Below are 16,954 nucleotides of genomic sequence, written 5' to 3' on the forward strand. Positions count from 1 at the left end.
CGGCGGCTATCTTGACGTTTACCTTCGCAGTCGAGCCTGCGAGCGTAAGACCGCCGCGGTATTCCAGGAAAAGATAAGCGCGACAATATACTTCTTTTTAAATGATCGCGATTGTCTTAAATCAAAACTTTTGGCGCCAATATTTAACAAACAAACATTACTATGTCTGAAACTTGATTATGCATATGTACCACATGTGATAGATTTAGTTCGGAAAAGGTATTGGAGGGTAACCGCCCCTTCGGTGGGGTTTGATCCCACGACCCCAGTTTGCATGACAGGTGCTTTCCCTACTAACATTATTTTATTGATTCAAAAGAATGTAAACGTTTATCTCCAGAGCTACACCTCGATGGATGAAAGCTTATCGGATTATACCGTGGATTTCACAAGAAATGCTTGCTTTAGCAGGAACTTGCATATTAATTTTTGATTACAAAATCAGTTACGCCCAAATCATAAAGTAGTCCTGAAATACGACAAAGTAAAACGAAAACCTATGTTGTGTTCAATCAAAGTTAATTGCCTATTTCCGGGGATTAAACCACCCGATTTGGACGTTAATTTACAATGTTATGGAAACTCATATGTGAATATGTACGTTATGTGGAAGATATTGATTTGGAAAATGTATTGGAGGTAACCACTTTCCCTTCGATGGGACTCGAACCCATGACCAAATACTATATATTATATATAGTTAATATATAGTATTTGCCATGACCCTACAGTACGCTAGACTGGTGCTTTAACCAACTAAGCTACGAAGGACCTCCGCCGGCCTTCGAAACCTAGAGGCTACTGAACGAGCTCCTCTAATGTGGACGTGTACTATACACATGTGGAAGTATTGGCTTGAGAAATGGATTGCGAGTGATTTGACTATGCGTCCAATTTGGGAATCTCGAGCTCGTTCAGTAGCCTCTAGGTTTCGAAGGCCGACGAAGGTCCTTCGTAGCTTAGTTGGTTAAAGCACCAGTCTAGCGTACTGTAGGGTCATGGGTTCGAGTCCCATCGAAGGGAAAGTGGTTACCTCCAATACATTTTCCAAATCAATATCTTCCACATAACGTACATATTCACATATGAGTTTCCATAACATTGTAAAACCTATGTTGTGCTTAATTAGTGGATTGTGAATGTCGAAAAAATATGAGATAGGTTTTTGCTCCATATTGCAGCAGGTAATGGAGGTACGTCAACTTATGCGATCAAATAACCATTTTTCCAAAAACAATTATCGCCATAATTCGAATGTTTCCGAACAAAACATGAATATTTTTTCATGGAGCATATGTATAATGGTACGAAGAATCCATATCCGCAAAAAAGTGTGTTTTGGTCATTTTGGCTTATACGTCAACTATGTGATCATGGGCAGTGCTGCAGTGCCCTATGACCTGGGCTAGAATAAAAATAAGAATAAAAAGGTCTCGCGCGGTTAAAAAAAATATTGGTCAACTAGACAAACCAGCCCGATCTTGCTCGGGTTCTCGGTATACAGAAAACATATACATGTACATATGCCGTGCTCGGGTTGTTTTTTACTCGACCTGTCAGTCGTTTAGTTGATAGCAGCATCGCACTCTAGATCGATTTCATTTCGAACTTGATGGTTTTCTTCAGAACTCATAAAAACGTATTACAGTCGCCTCTCCACAAAACTGAAGGGGTGGGAGGGGGTGACATAAAATAAATTTAATATTTGTATCGGCCTTATTATTGTTTGAATACAAAATTTGAGAAGTTGTCGCCGGCGACGCGAGAACTTTGAAAATTGGATTCCATGAGGAGTGCCCATAAGAAGTGTGAATCAAGAACACAATATGATCAGAACACATCGAAAAAGAGAGATATCAAGACAGGGAGGTTATCGAAATGTAGAATGCCCAAATGTCCCTTCACCGAGGAAACCAAAGACATAGGAAAACATTTCGAGATTTAGAACCAAACCACTAGATGTGGAGAGTCGACTGTATTTTTACTTTTGTACAGCGAAATGTTCGCTCTTTTCATATTCATAAACACAGTAGAGCCCAAGAGTAATCGATTTGACTACTTCAGGTTAGCTTTCCGAAAATCCCATCTGTTTTGTCGCTTCTATACTAAAAAATGGAAATCAGAAAAAACCATAAAACTGCTGAAATATAATTTTTATTCGCCATATTTTGAGAGAGCATCAGTCTCATTGTTCGGGCTGGTTCACACTGCAGCACTTTTTAGATTTTTTGGTTTCGAAATTTGTAACAGCGTAAAAAAATATGGGTCCTTGCCAAATTGACCCAAATTAGTCAAATAATCGACTGCGACAATAAAATGAGTTCATTTATTTGTTGAGAAAATTTTAAAGCAGAAAAATGCAGATTTAGGACATATTTAAAATATTATGAATTCATTTAAGGAAAAATTACCAGCATTTGGATGTATTAACGAATTCAAGTGAAATATAGTTATGTATATATCAAACGTTCATATTGTACTTCAGTCCCTGAAAATTTCATGACAATCAGTTAATTGATTCATTTTTGGCGAGTAGTTCTAAGTGATGCAATTTGATTCCGTGCACTCTTTATATCACATTGGATCTAACAAAATTTAATGGTCATAAGGATCGAAATACCCAAGAGGGAAAAAAATGGAAAAGAGATGTGATCTTCAAAATTAGGGTTAATAAACTTGTTAGTAGGTGGCATGACCAGCTTAGTTTGTAGACAAATACAATGATATGTGGGAGGGCAACAAATTTTCGGGAATTTATGTAAATATTCTGGTTATAATTTCATTATCAGATGAAGGAATCTAGCAGCTGATGACTCCAGACGATGCGAAAAGACTTTATCTACATCCAATCATAAGAAAATGATCCTATTTACGAATATCAAATTATGGCAATGGCAATATTTGTAAACAAAACTGCCCACAACATTAAGACGGTCACCGAGTCTAGCAATCTGAATCACTCGTGTAAATATATTTATGTAATACACCCATCCACCCTAAAAATAACACTTGATTGACATTTTTTAAGACTTTATTCACTACCACAACATAATCAAGTTCTTATTCTAAAGGTTTCCCATTTACTGGGACCGACCGTGAACAGTTTCGGTCAGCATCACAATAACACTGCGCCTCAGCCCGCCCGCAAGTCGGTGCCAATGGAGGAATCATTTGGCGGATCCGGCCATGGGTAGCACATCCCCGGAAAAGGAACTCGCAGCCAATGTCCAGCCCCGTAAAGATACCAACCACTGTAATTTCTATTAAATTTGTTGCCAGAAACGAACGCTCAATGTGCGTGTTTAAGGCAACAAATTTGATCGGTACGGGAGAGCAGAACACCCTGCTTGGACAGCTGCATGGCAATCTGGAAAGAAACGAAGGAGGAAAGGGTTAGACGGTGGTCAATGGATTGTGCACGGTTTCAGTGCAGATCATATCACAAGATTCTTGTGTGCAACATTACATTCAATTTCCATTCTTTTATGTATTCTAACGTGGGCACATTTTTAAATATGATTTACACTATTAATAGAGTTTCTAATTTATCACAGTGCAGGTTGATATTAAATAAAGAAAAATAGCTATTGTTCGAATCAGTAAAACACGGATAAAATATATTACTTGTAATTAGAACATAATTCCTTCAATCATGAAACACATTGAATTTTTGAAAGATGAACACGTTGAAATTTTGAAAGAAGAACAAATGTTTGTATCAATAAACTTTGAAATTGTGAGCTAACCCGATAATCAAGGCAATATTGCAAATCAAATTCCTAAAAACACGAAAACTGTAAGGAATGGAAGGTCAACTAAAAGATAAATTATTGCGCATTGAATTCCTATGAAGTCATGTAGACGCCATTTTGAAACTGTGAAAAAAATATTTAAATGTGTTTTAAATTCTAAAGGAACATAATTATTTCGCACCTAGTATTAAACAAAAACTGGTATCCGAATCTGAATGAATTACCGGAAAATGAAATGATTCACTCTTAATCAATAATTATTTCCATACTCACCAATAAATTAAGTTCAACAACGACCGGCTCTAAAGATCAAGTGTTTCCAAATCACCAGACGATAGCAGAATGAGAGAGATTCAGCCTAGCCAACTCGTTTTATATTTTTCGCAGTAAATGCGCCGTGGAGAAGTAGAAATTAATGAATACTCACACAAACATATTCAATTGTTGAAATGTAATGGACTAATCTCGCTCTCTCTCTCTCTCTCTCATCATTTTCGTTCCACAATGATGAATTCTGTGTAGAAAAGGGACAAAATAGCTTCTTCAACTAAAAATGGATAACACTTTTAATATGTGTCTTAATATTACATCGTTTCAGAAGCTTATCGGATTAATTAACAACCTCAAGAACTAATTATTAACTTAAAATTTCACACTCACCCAAACTCATACCACGGAGGTGTAGGTTAAGAGACTTCCTCTATCCTTTTGAAAATATGATGTTTTATTAAAGTCGAGAAAAAAAGTATTCAACTGCTTTGGTGTGTCTTTTTGTCCGAGGAAATTTAGCCCTATAGTCCACTTCCAACGGTCACATGTGTTGTTCGAAACAAGTCCAAACGTGTTTGCTGATTCACGTTTAACCCCTGTCTTTCTAGCTATTGATTGAATGCAGGATATGAGAGAATGAAATGAAAAGGATTTTTTTTCGTTGGAAAGGATGCTGTTGTAAATGGCAGATACGCTAGTTATAACGGTTACGAGAAAAGCATTGTAAATGCTGAAAGAAATAAATGTAATTACCATTGAATTGCCATCAGAAATGGGGTGTATGTCACAAAAACTTATTTTGGAGAACATGGGTTGTAATAGCCAATTCAGATTACGCCATTTATTATTGTTATTAATAACGGATCAAGTATGAAAAAGAAAATTGTATGTATGGAAATTGGCATCAAGTTAGTTTTATGATGATATTTATTATAATCTGGCAAAATCTGAATTGGCTATAACAAAAGATATTTTAGTTACTAGATAAAGATTGTCGCTGTCGTCGCTGTCCGGAACATCTTTTGCTGGCGAAGATAGGGGAGCTAAATGTCAAAGAAGGAAAATCCATACGATTTGACAGCTTGGTCCCCAACATGTTCCGGACAGCAGAACAAAGGGAACCGAAGCGACAATCTTTATCTAGTAACTAAAATATCTTTTGCTATAACAGTATTTCGATCTTTACTAATTGTATGAACATAATGACGCAAAGCATTTTTTGCTAAATTTTATACAAATCTGCTTAAGGCTCCCTGAGTTTTTTTTATAAACGTCGCATATAAACAATACCGCTTTTTGGGAATTAAAAGTGTGTAATTACGAATTGCATAAAAACGTTCAAAAGGAAACATTCCAAAGGCTAAAAGTGATTTAATCATTTAAAATCATTAGCCGGCTCTCAACGGTTTTCCGTTTTCTTGGAGTATGCGTACAAATGGCGGTAGATTTTTTTTCTCTCACAGCTAACTGTTCGGGTACAAACATGCTAGTGGTAGCCATGAGACACTACCGCTCCTCAGTCCTCAACCCACAAACCAGAAAATGCAAACAATCTGTAGACTTGAACTTTGTATATGTGTGAAGCTCTCTCGCCTGCTTCGGAGCAAAATGTTGCCGCCTGAGTTTTATTTTCTAAGCTAGCGAACCATAGTGATGGAATTTTATTACAAATTAATACAAATTTCGATCGATTATAAATATTCTGAATCAAACATACGTCTTTCGACTTTAGAGTACTAACTGTACAGTTAGTAGTAGAACCATATTGAAGTCCGTTTTCATGGAATTTTCATTTGATTCAGAATGCTGTTTTATACTAAAGTCAGATTTCCGCCAATCAAATTTCGAAGTTTTTTTTTGGGTTTCGTAAAACCATGAGGACCACAAATTTGATCTATATGGATGGATAGGCATCACTGCATTTGTGGAGAGTTTTTAACCGGAAGTGAACTCCAAAAAAATTCAATATTTGAAACTTCAGTCTCTGCAAGAATGTGTGTGTGTGTCCTCTGCCCGATAGCGATTTGATGGAAGAAACATGTCTTCGACGTCTGTTTATTGATTTGTTTTCTATATCCTTGAGATGGGAAAATATTATAAGCCCTGCCGACAGAAGGTGGTAGATCTACGTGTCTCCAAAGATTATTACAGCAAGATGCCCAGACTTCACCTTGAGGAAACTTTTAGGATTACGTTGGTTTCCTAAAAAAAATCTTCAATTCAACAAATGTTTGCTTCGATAGATCCAGTGCTGACCTGCTGACCAGAGTCATGATCAAGCAAAAACCTCCGTACGAAGATTTTTTTAAAGCTGTTCTAAAAATAAATTTTCCACTAACCTATATCAAGCCGATATAAATGTAATCGTTGAGCATATAAGTCCAGAATTCCTAGTATCCTTTAATTTAGTACCACACTCTGAGTTTATCCAACCCGTCTACTATCATATAGATTTTGCCTAGTTGCCGGCCTTAGTCTGGTAAATAATAATTATTATGAACGTCATGCAGAGATGTGCATCCACTATAATGGGATTTTGGATGAACATGTCTGTATAGGCCTGTATTAGGAGCTGAGAAGAATGGATGCGTTTCGAGAGTTTTGCAATAGGAAATTTGCTCAGCTCGTTACAGTTCGATTTACTCCGGGAATTACAAAAATACCCATCGACAATCAAATACTCAGCTCAACAAATTGGAGTGATTTCTGTTTGTGCCATAAGTTGAATTTGACAGGTAATGTTACGATGACTGCCGTCATACGCATGTTTGTCCTATGTTTGCTGGCTTTCCTATGAACCTGAGTTATGGAACCTATTTACGCATCAGTGCTTTTCTTGACCTTACTTATTAGATTTGTTTTCCTTATTCAGTCAAAGAGAAAGGCACATGGCTACCACTTCTGCTTCATACGAAGGAGGTCGTGGGTTCAATCCTAGGCCCGTTTTTATTCCTCTTACGTAGTATCTTTTTTTTATATGTACTTCTCATGTTTAGCACCCGCTAGAACTGGAAATGGGCTTTCCATACCATTTCCATCTTCTACCCTATATCTACAACTTGACTTATTCTATAGGACACTATTAGAACTCGAAATGAACGAAAGCTCTTCTATATAATAAACGACATCTTCTATATAATAAAAATGAGTTGAGGTTTCCTTCCTGACGATTTAACTCGCGAAAGGGTTGACTGATTTGCAAGATTTTCTCCTCAATCTATTCGTTCTGAGCTCCGCAAGGTTTGTATATACAAAAAGTTAGTGAATTTAAATACGAAATGTAAAAAAATCATTACAATACTATTTTGGGTCAGTTGTTGAGGAAAACAAAACAAACTCACGAAAATTGATCTAGAGTGCGGTGCTGGAATTAGTTCATTATGACATTTGCAACACCCGGGCAAAGCTGGGTTTCTTTCGCTAGTTACATATAAAATAGTTGAGGGCAGCAGGGACTATGTCCAAGGACTTGACGATTCCTCTCCAGGCCGTCTGCGAGTTGTGGGGCTTGCCTAGGATGTGGTGGGGTTTGACAGTGGGCCCTGTTAAATTCCTATAAAAAGCTGCATGTATCCTCAAGTAGGCTCTACCAAAGCGACCGTGTGCCGCTCAAAGCGCACAAGCCCAAGTTCTTGTGTTAGGTGGGACATTAAACAGCCATTCCGACGAGACAGGAGGTTTGCGCAAGCCCAATAAGCCGCCTGGAAAACAATAATTACGAACAATATAAGAGACTAGTTTATTTGCGGACGTAGTAGCGCCCGTGGCAAGCGTTTATTTTTAATATAAACTTTATTAATTCATGCATTGAAAAAATCAAACATTTCAACGTCTGTTGTCTGTGATTTTTTTCATCAAATGCTATGTCTGGTTGTCTAAGGTTGTCACTGGTTTTGTTTTCTGCATCTGATAGTAAAAAAAATGAAGTGTCAAATATTTTATTTTTTGTGAGAATTTCCCCGCGTGCTGCGTCTGGTTGGCTAGTCACCGGACAGACAAACAGGGCTATTATATCTAGAGCAACATTTGAAAAGGGCGTAACAGCCAAAATTTATTCCTTCTGATTCTTCGTCCACATATATAGCTATGTATGTAGACGAGGAATCAGAAGGAATAAATTTTGGCTGTTACGCCCTTTTCAAATGTTGGTCTAGATATATAGTAATAATAATGCAACTCGATATAATCGGCAAAGACCTAGGCGACGAATAGAGGATCACGAAACATGGAACTGTAAGTCGCTAGGTTTCGCAGGTTGCGACAGGATGATCTACGATGAATTACATCACCGCAACTTCGACGTCGTGGCGCTGCAGGAGATTTGCTGGACAGGACAGAAAGTGTGGGAAAGCGGGCTTATAGCGGCTACCTTCTACCAAAGGTGTGGCACCACCAACCAAGGGTAAGATGCGCCATCGTGTGATTGGGTGGCAGCCAATCAACGCAAGAAGGTGCAAGCTGAGGATTAAAGGCCGTTTCTTCAACTATAGCATCATCAACGTGCACTGCCCACACGAAGGGAGACCCGACGACGAGAAAGAAGCGTTCTTCGCACAGCTGGAGCAGACATACGATGGATGCCCACTGCGGGACGTCAAAATCGTCATCGGTGACATGAACGCACAGGTGGGAAGTGAGGAAATGTATAGACTGGTCATCGGACCGGAAAATTTGCACACCGAATCGAATGACAACGGCCAACGATGCATGAACTTCGCAGCCTCCCGAGGAATGGTAGTCCGAAGCACCTTTTTTCCCCGCAAAAATATCCACAAGGGCTCATGGAGATCCACTAACCAAGAAACGAAATCGACCACGTTCTAATCGACGGTAAATTCTTCTCCGACATCACGAACGTCCGCACTTACCGCAGTGCGAATATTGAATCCGACCACTACCTCGTTGCAGTATGCCTGCACTCAAATCTCTCGACGGTGTACAACACGCGTCGAAGTCGGATGCCGCGGCTTAACATTGGGCGGCTACAAGACGGTAGACTAGCCCAAGAATACGCGCAGCAGCTGGAAGTGGCACTCCCAACGGAAGAGCAGCTAGGTGCAGCGTCTCTTGAAGATGGCTGGAGAGATATTCGATCCGCCATTGGTAGCACCGCAACCGCTGCACTTGGCACGGTGCCCCCGGATCAGAGAAACAACTGGTATGACGGCGAATGTGAGCAGTTAGTGGAACAGAAAAATGCAGCATGGGCGAGATTGCTGCAACACCGCACGAGGGCGAACGAGGCACGATATAAACGGGCGCGGAACAGAAAAAACTCGATTTTCCGGAGGAAAAAACTCGATTTTTCGGAGGAAAAAACTCGATTTTCCGGAGGAAAAAACGCCAGCAGGAAGATCGAGACCGTGAAGAGACGGAGCAACTGTACCGCGCTAATAACACACGAAAGTTCTATGAGAAGTTGAACCGTTCACGTGAGGAACACGTGCCACAACCTGATATGTGTAAGGACATAAACGGGAACCTTCTGACGAACGAGCGTGAGGTGATCCAAAGGTGGCGGCAGCACTACGAAGAACACCTGAATGGCGATGTGGCAGACGAAGATGGCGGTATGGTGATGGACCTGGGAGAACGCGCGCAGGACATAATTCTACCGGCTCCGGATCTCCAGGAAATCCAGGAGATTGGCCGGCTGAAGAACAACAAAGCCCCTGGGGTTGAGAGCTAGAGAGCAGGAGAGCTATTTAAACACGGTGGTGAGGCACTGGCTAGAGCGCTGCACTGGGTCATTACCAAGATTTGGGAGGAGGAAGTTTTGCCGCAGGAGTGGATGGAAGGTGTCGTGTGTCCCATCTACAAAAAGGGCGATACCGCGCAATCACATTGCTCAACGCCGCCTACAAGGTACTCTCCCAAATTTTATGCCGTCGACTAGCACCAATTGCAAGGGAGTTCGTGGGGCAGTACCAGGCGGGTTTTATGGGCGAACGCTCCACCACGGACCAGGTGTTCGCCATTCGCCAAGTACTGCAGAAGTGCCGCGAATACAACGTGCCCACACATCATCTATTCATCGACTTCAAAGCCGCATATGATACAATCGATCGGGACCAGCTATGGCAGCTAATGCACGAACATGGTTTTCCGGATAAACTGACACGGTTGATCAAAGCGACGATGGATCGGGTGATGTGCGTAGTTCGAGTTTCAGGGACGTTCACGAGTCCCTTCGAAACCCGCAGGCGATGGCCGTAATACGACAAGGTGATGGTCTTTCGTGTCTGTTAATCAACATCGCTTTGGAAGGGGTAATACGAACAGCAGGCATTCACATGAGTGGTACAATTTTCTATAAGTCCGTCCAGCTATTTGGCTTCGCCGACGACATAGATATTATGGCACGTAACTTTGAGAGGATGAAGGAAGCCTACATCAGATTGAAAAGGGAAGCCAAGCGGATCGGCCTAGTCATCAACACGTCGAAGACGAAGTACATGATAGGAAGAGGATCAAGAGAAGACAACGTGAGCCACCCACCGCGAGTTTGCATCGGTGGTGACGAAATCGAGGTGGTAGAAGAATTTGTGTACTTGGGCTCACTGGTGACTCCCGAAAATGATACCAGCAGAGAAATTCGGAGACGCATAGTGGCTGGGAATCGTACGTACTTTGGACTCCGCAAGACCCGATCGAATAGAGTTCACCGCCGTACCAAACTGACAATCTACAAAATGCTCATTAGACCAGTAGTCCTCTTTCGACACGAGACCTGAACGATGCTCGTGGGGGACCAACGCGCACTTGGAGTTTTCGAAAGGAAAGTGCTGCGTACCATCTATGGTGGGGTGCAGATGGCGGACGGTACGCGGAGGAGGCGAATGAACCACTAGTTGCATGAGCTGCTGGGAGAACCATCCATCCAAAATCGGACGAGTGCGGTGGGCCGGGCACGTTGCCAGGATGTCGGACAGTAGCCCGGTGAAAATGGTTATGAGAAAAGTTGAAAAGTTAGAAATTATAAGTAAAAAGTGAGAAATGAGAAGTCAGAAGTGAGAAGTTACATATAAGAAGTTATAAATGAGAAGGAAGAAGTGAAAAATGAAAAAATAAGAAGCAAGAAGTGCGAAGTGAGAAGTGAACTATGCGAAGTGAGAAATGAATAGTGAAAAGTGGAAAGTGTGGAGTGAGAGGAGACTAGTGGGAAGAAGGAGATGAGAAGCGAGATGTGCGGAAAAAGAAGTAAGAAGTTAGTAGTGAGAAGCGAGAAATGATAAGTGAGAAGTTAGTTGTCAGAAGGGAGTAAGATGAAGTAAGAACTAAAGAGTGGGAACGAGAAGCAAGAAACGAGATTCTTTGTTTTACTTGTTCTATTTTTTCTTTTTCCTTCTTCTTTCTGTCTTGTATCTCTCCATTCACTTCTCACTACTCAACTTTCATTTCTCACTCCTTGCTTCTGTTTATGTCTCTGCTCACATCCTACTTCTCACTGCGCAACTATCACTTCTCACTTTTCACCAATAATTTCTCAGTTTTCATTTCTCAATTTCCACTACTCTCATGTTACTGCATACATCTCACTACTCAATACGGAAGAAATATGAAATTATGAAAGCATGAAGAAATAATAATAAGAAATTATGAACATTTAAAAATATGTAAATATGAAAATGCGAAAATATGAGTGTATGACCATATGAAAATATAACAAAAATGAAATATGAAAATACGAAAACATGAAACCTGAGAATATAAAATAGAAATGTTAGAAGATATAAAATATAAAAACACGAAAATATATGAACATAAAAAAATATGAATTTATGAAAATAAAATATGAAAGTAAGAAAAAAAATTTATATATATATGAAAATATCGTATCCGCTTTAAAGAAATTTAATCACGCTTCCATTATTTGAAATGAATACGAGCAAAGGCTGTCAAGTAAACATTTGCTAACTTATTATACTTTATGCCCAACCACTATCTTTTCCATTAATATGTGCATAATCTGTGCACATTACACCATCCTCAAATTTCTATGCTGGGTAATGCGCATTTCCATTAACCCCTACTATGATACTCCTTTGGTAGCAAACCTGATGGACACCGGCATTCAATGGAACAGCAGCTACGGAAATATATGCAAAGCGTTTGACCAAACCACTCAGAATGGATCTAATGGAAAAGTTCTGACCTGTTGAAAATGAGGGAGTATTCATATTATGTTAACCTCTAAGCAACGCTACCTAGACGAAATGTGACGAAACATCAAAGGATGGAATTACATTCATATATTTATGTATCAAAAAGATTCCCAAAGAAAATACCCTAGTTATAAAATAAGGTTTGTTGAATTTGAGAATCATAAAATCACAAATTAAATCAAAATTTCTATTTGTGTAAAAAGAAGATGCATCCGAGGCAGCAAAGAAAAAGAACACCCCAAGTAATAAAATTATGCACATTGTTCCGCGTTTCCGCCAGCAAAAATTGTCTATTATCCGCATCACCAGTAGCTACCTCCTATCACTGTCAGTTCCGGTATCAGTTCAGCATCCCATATGGGCTTATTCAGCGGGGCAGAAGAAGAAGCATATAGAGGGATCCGCGGGATATGATACGCGATAGAATTTAATGAAAAATTTGACGTACTTGGTTTAAGGAGACCTGTAGCAAGCACGAGAGAAGGATACCTTTTGCTTCGCCTTTATGGCATTGATAGACTTATGTATTTGTAAATTAGGAGAATTATGAATCTGGGTACACTGTTCCTTTAGTGGCGGTAAAAAATAATTTTGGTGCTATCCATTAATTTCTTATGACCCTCGCCACTATTGGTACAGTTGCACCACTATAGGCGCAAAGGAGTCAATTTTATTAAGGATAATCATTGTTTTGAATTGTTTTTCAAAAAAATCTTAGGATAATTTGCATTTAACAGGATATTTAAAGCACGTTTCATCAACTGAAACCATAATAAAGTGCATAATTATGAAAAATCCCATTAAAACCCCATTACCTACACTATTGGTGCTACCTCCACTAAGGGTATGGTTACCCTACCTGTATAAGAATCAAACAATTTCGCATATGCCCATTTCTGATACAGGTGTTGGCAGGGTCTTATACAGAACTGTTAGACAACCTGATATTCGCTGGTTGGATGAATAGATGAATTTTTCAGCTTCTGAACACATTGGGCACTTCCGGAGGTATTCCCGGGATCCTGGTTCCCGGACAAATTTCGATTAGATCTGTGAGGTGCATACATGACTTATACTCTTGTAGCGTCCTACTTCTCGCGCATGATGGATAATGACGATGATGACAAATTGATTGTATCAGCGTCATGCCACAGCTTCGTCAAAACTTCAGTACGGCCAAACTTCAAAAGGAGCATCAGCAGCCTCGGGTCAGTTCACATCCTGACAGCAGTAAAGACACTTTGTAGTTCAGAGTTGTTTCATGTTGAGTGATTCCATGCAGTAGTTGAATATTCACATTTGCGACGGTGATAGGATGAAAAAAAAATTAGCAATGTCTCAATAAGGGAGATTTTCAAAGTGTTTATTCTGGAGTGCAAGAAGAAGGGAAGACGTTATCATCAGAAATTGACAAAACAGGTAATAGAAACTTTTTTTTTCATTTTGAATATGTTGCGTATTGAAAACCGTCGCAAAACCATAGGTAACGAAAACCGCTGGCGTGTAAAGAACACCGCTGAAAGGATGGCGAGTAATGAAAACCGCCAAGAGAAAAAGTCATGTATTGGAAACTGCCGTGAAAAACAATGGTGTGTAAAGGAGACCGCCAGTTATAAAATAGACTGGAGAAAGAAAACAGATTTTTTCAGCCAGAGGGGCAAAAGACGGCGTTTAATGAATACCGCCGGGATAATAGCTGGTGATTATTGCAAAATCTCCAAGTGTAAAAAACGAGTAAAATATTCCGCTGGAAAAATATGACGAGTAACGAAAACTGCAAAGGGAAAAATTGTGAATATAAAATAGCCATACAGAAAATGGTGGCCAATGTAAACCGCTGGTTAAAAGAATCAGCGTGTGAACTACACCGCAGGAAAAATAGGACATGTAATGAAGACCGCCAAGTAAAATAATGACTTGTATTGAAAACCGCTGGATAAAAATTTAGCCTCTGGATGTATTTTAAGTATTTTGAATAAATCGTTACCATAGAAGAACGGCGGTAGTATTGTTGTCACCACCGTGGAGAAATATGGCTAGGCACTGCAGATCATCATATGTCGTTTAGAAAAAGAACATGAGTTAGAAGACCAATAACGAGCATAAGGATAAAGCAAGGTAAAGGTCATTAACCGAGCAATTAAATTAACAGACGCAACAGAAAGACACAACATCATCACAACAGTAAGGCGATTTCTTATAAAGAATCATTACCCACAATGGTTCATTAATAAGATGCATAAACACAGAACCCACCAGCATTACAACACTCTACAGCAAAATGACGACAATAGGAACGAAACGAAATACGTGTCAACGCCATACATACCATGTGTTCGGGCTGCGTCCTGTCTTCGATTTGTTTGGCAGCACGGATGAGGGAGCTTTGCAGAAAAGAGAATTTTTAGCGCGCATGAAGCTGGGAGAAAAAGCTTTGTGTGCGATCAGTTAGCATTCAGGGTTCTTCGCGATCGGGAGCAATTTATAATCGTTATTAATGTTACCAAATCTTTGTTAAAAAATGGAGCAGTAAATCTAGTGTTAAAATTAAGCTAAGTGTTTTATTTAAGAAGGATCTCCGTATTCCACTTCGTACCTACCCCGATACAGTCCGCTACTCGACACCATTTTTGAGTGAGAAATTGTCAAAAGTTCTCAAAAAGCATAACATTACACTAGCATACCAACCAAGAAACAAAACTAAACACACCGTATTCAGCAAACTAAAAGACCCGATTCCAAAAAACAAAACCAAAAATGTAGTGTATGCAATTGGGTCCTAAAATTAAGAATCGATTTCCGATTTTCTTTCAGGAAACGATGAAGTTAATCATCGTGAACGCTTCAGTTTTCTTTTGACTCAAAAATCGAAAGGAATATTGTTTAATTTGAAATTTGAAAATAGATGAAAAATGCTTCCTCGGCATTTTCGGTCTTGTTTGACGTACAGAATAATATGATTCAAACGCACTAGCGAAACACCGCAGGGCACTTGACTCAACCTTTGACAGTTAATATATGGGCCTGACGTTTTGGGCTGATGGTTGATTCGTTCTGAAATGGTGCACAGCTCAAAATTCCCCATAAAAAATCCTCCCGACTTTCCCCAAGACTAAATCGGTTCACGTCGGTAGGGTCGTCCGATTTTGTTCCCGACGAATTTGTAGATTGTTTCACCGAGCCTTATGGGAATTTTACAGGGGACGCCACCGACGCGACGACAAACGAAATCGCTAGACGAACATCAACTAAATCGAATAAGCAATAGGTCAATTTCGTTTTAAATTATGTGTGACGAAACCAGACGAAATAGGGTGATTAATCGGATTATTGAATTTCAGCACGGAGCAGATCAGACTAAATTTATAGATTAATCGGTGTAGAAAATAATTAAATCAGGCAAAATAGGGTGTTTTGTCGGTTTATTATATTTCATCATGAAGCATATACGACTAAATATATAGATTGATAGGTGTAAAAAATAATGAAAATAGACGAAATATGGTGTTTGATCTGTTCATTAAATTTTATCATAGAGCAGATCCGAATAAATCCATAGATTAATCGGTATGAAACACAGGAAAAAGAAACGAAATCGAGGGTTTAATCGATTTATTAAAATGGGTGGCATGAGTGACAGTTCTCGATTCGGTCCAGGTCGGTGGATGAAATGGACTCATTCTTATACTGACCTGCTTGGTTTAGGTCGATAGCTGAAAATAGTTGATTATTAAATTAATAGCTACTTGATTGAGTGAAGTACAAGAAATTTCTTAAGACTTACATTAGTAGGGCTTCTGGGTATCATAGCACCGAATTCTTTAGGATTCAATGAGTTTAGGGATTTCAATATAGGGTATTCGGTATTTCTGACCTCCTCTGTGTTACCATCCTTCTCCAACTTCTGAAAATGATGAAGGAATGGTATAGTGAAAGTGACTCAGCACTATAAACATTAATCCACAGTTTACCTTAAATAGCCTTTTTTCTTTCTACCTAATGATGGCATCTATTCCGATACAAATGAGCACACCAAACAAATGATGATTCGCCTGAAATGGAAATATTATACTTTTTGGAATGTCTGATTTGCTCATTGGTGGCGACATAAAATGAAGTATCCTGCTTGAATTATTAAAACTTGAACAGAACTACATTTGATCACTTACCTTGATTAACCGACTTTCCTTGATGTTTTGGAACGTTCCTGAGTGAAGCTCGATCTGAAAATCTTACAAATTAGGTCATATGTATTTCAATAATTAAATATCATATACTTACTTTGTTTATTCTATGTTCATGAACACAGCCATCCGATTTCATCTATGTATCAATCAAACAATCAAAATAAGCACCATAAGCACCAAATAAACAATCAATCGATTATTTAACCGATTAAATAGGCAACCGATTGCTCGCGACTTAATCGTTCAATAAGTCTGGCGACGAAAACATGTAGCCTACGACAATCGACGTCGTCGGTGGAAAAATAGGTCGATTTGGAAGGTACCCGATTTCGTCGGATGATGGTGAAATTTCGGAGCTGTCAAATTTTTTATGGGGTTTGCCTCAAAATGTCTTAATCACAAAAATATTATTTTTACTGATTTAGACTTTTATCAGAATTTTTAAAACATCGGTTCAAGTTTTCTTGACCGATGCACTATCGTTTGCAACCATAAACGAGGGAGGGCTTTAGGACCCAATTCCCTGCGGTGCAGGTGACAACAAAGTCTACGTGGGACAAACAGGCCGAAACATGAACCA

General features: G+C 39.3%; 2 long non-coding RNA genes across 2 annotated transcripts; both read right to left on the bottom strand.

Annotated features, from left to right (window-relative positions):
• Positions 1–3,013: 3,013 nt before the first annotated feature.
• On the bottom strand, positions 3,014–4,692 carry LOC134223942 (uncharacterized). The gene is made up of 2 exons (XR_009982780.1): positions 4,026–4,692; positions 3,014–3,367 (listed from the first exon to the last, which is right to left on the bottom strand). It is a non-coding gene; the product is annotated as an uncharacterized LOC134223942 (long non-coding RNA).
• A 10,912-nt stretch (positions 4,693–15,604) lies between these two features.
• On the bottom strand, positions 15,605–16,421 carry LOC134223943 (uncharacterized). The gene is made up of 4 exons (XR_009982781.1): positions 16,357–16,421; positions 16,159–16,239; positions 15,972–16,091; positions 15,605–15,900 (listed from the first exon to the last, which is right to left on the bottom strand). It is a non-coding gene; the product is annotated as an uncharacterized LOC134223943 (long non-coding RNA).
• Between the last annotated feature and the right edge of the window lie 533 nt (positions 16,422–16,954).

The sequence above is a fragment of the Armigeres subalbatus genome, chromosome 3 (genome assembly GCF_024139115.2).
Source record: "Armigeres subalbatus isolate Guangzhou_Male chromosome 3, GZ_Asu_2, whole genome shotgun sequence".
Classification (NCBI taxonomy): domain Eukaryota; kingdom Metazoa; phylum Arthropoda; class Insecta; order Diptera; family Culicidae; genus Armigeres; species Armigeres subalbatus.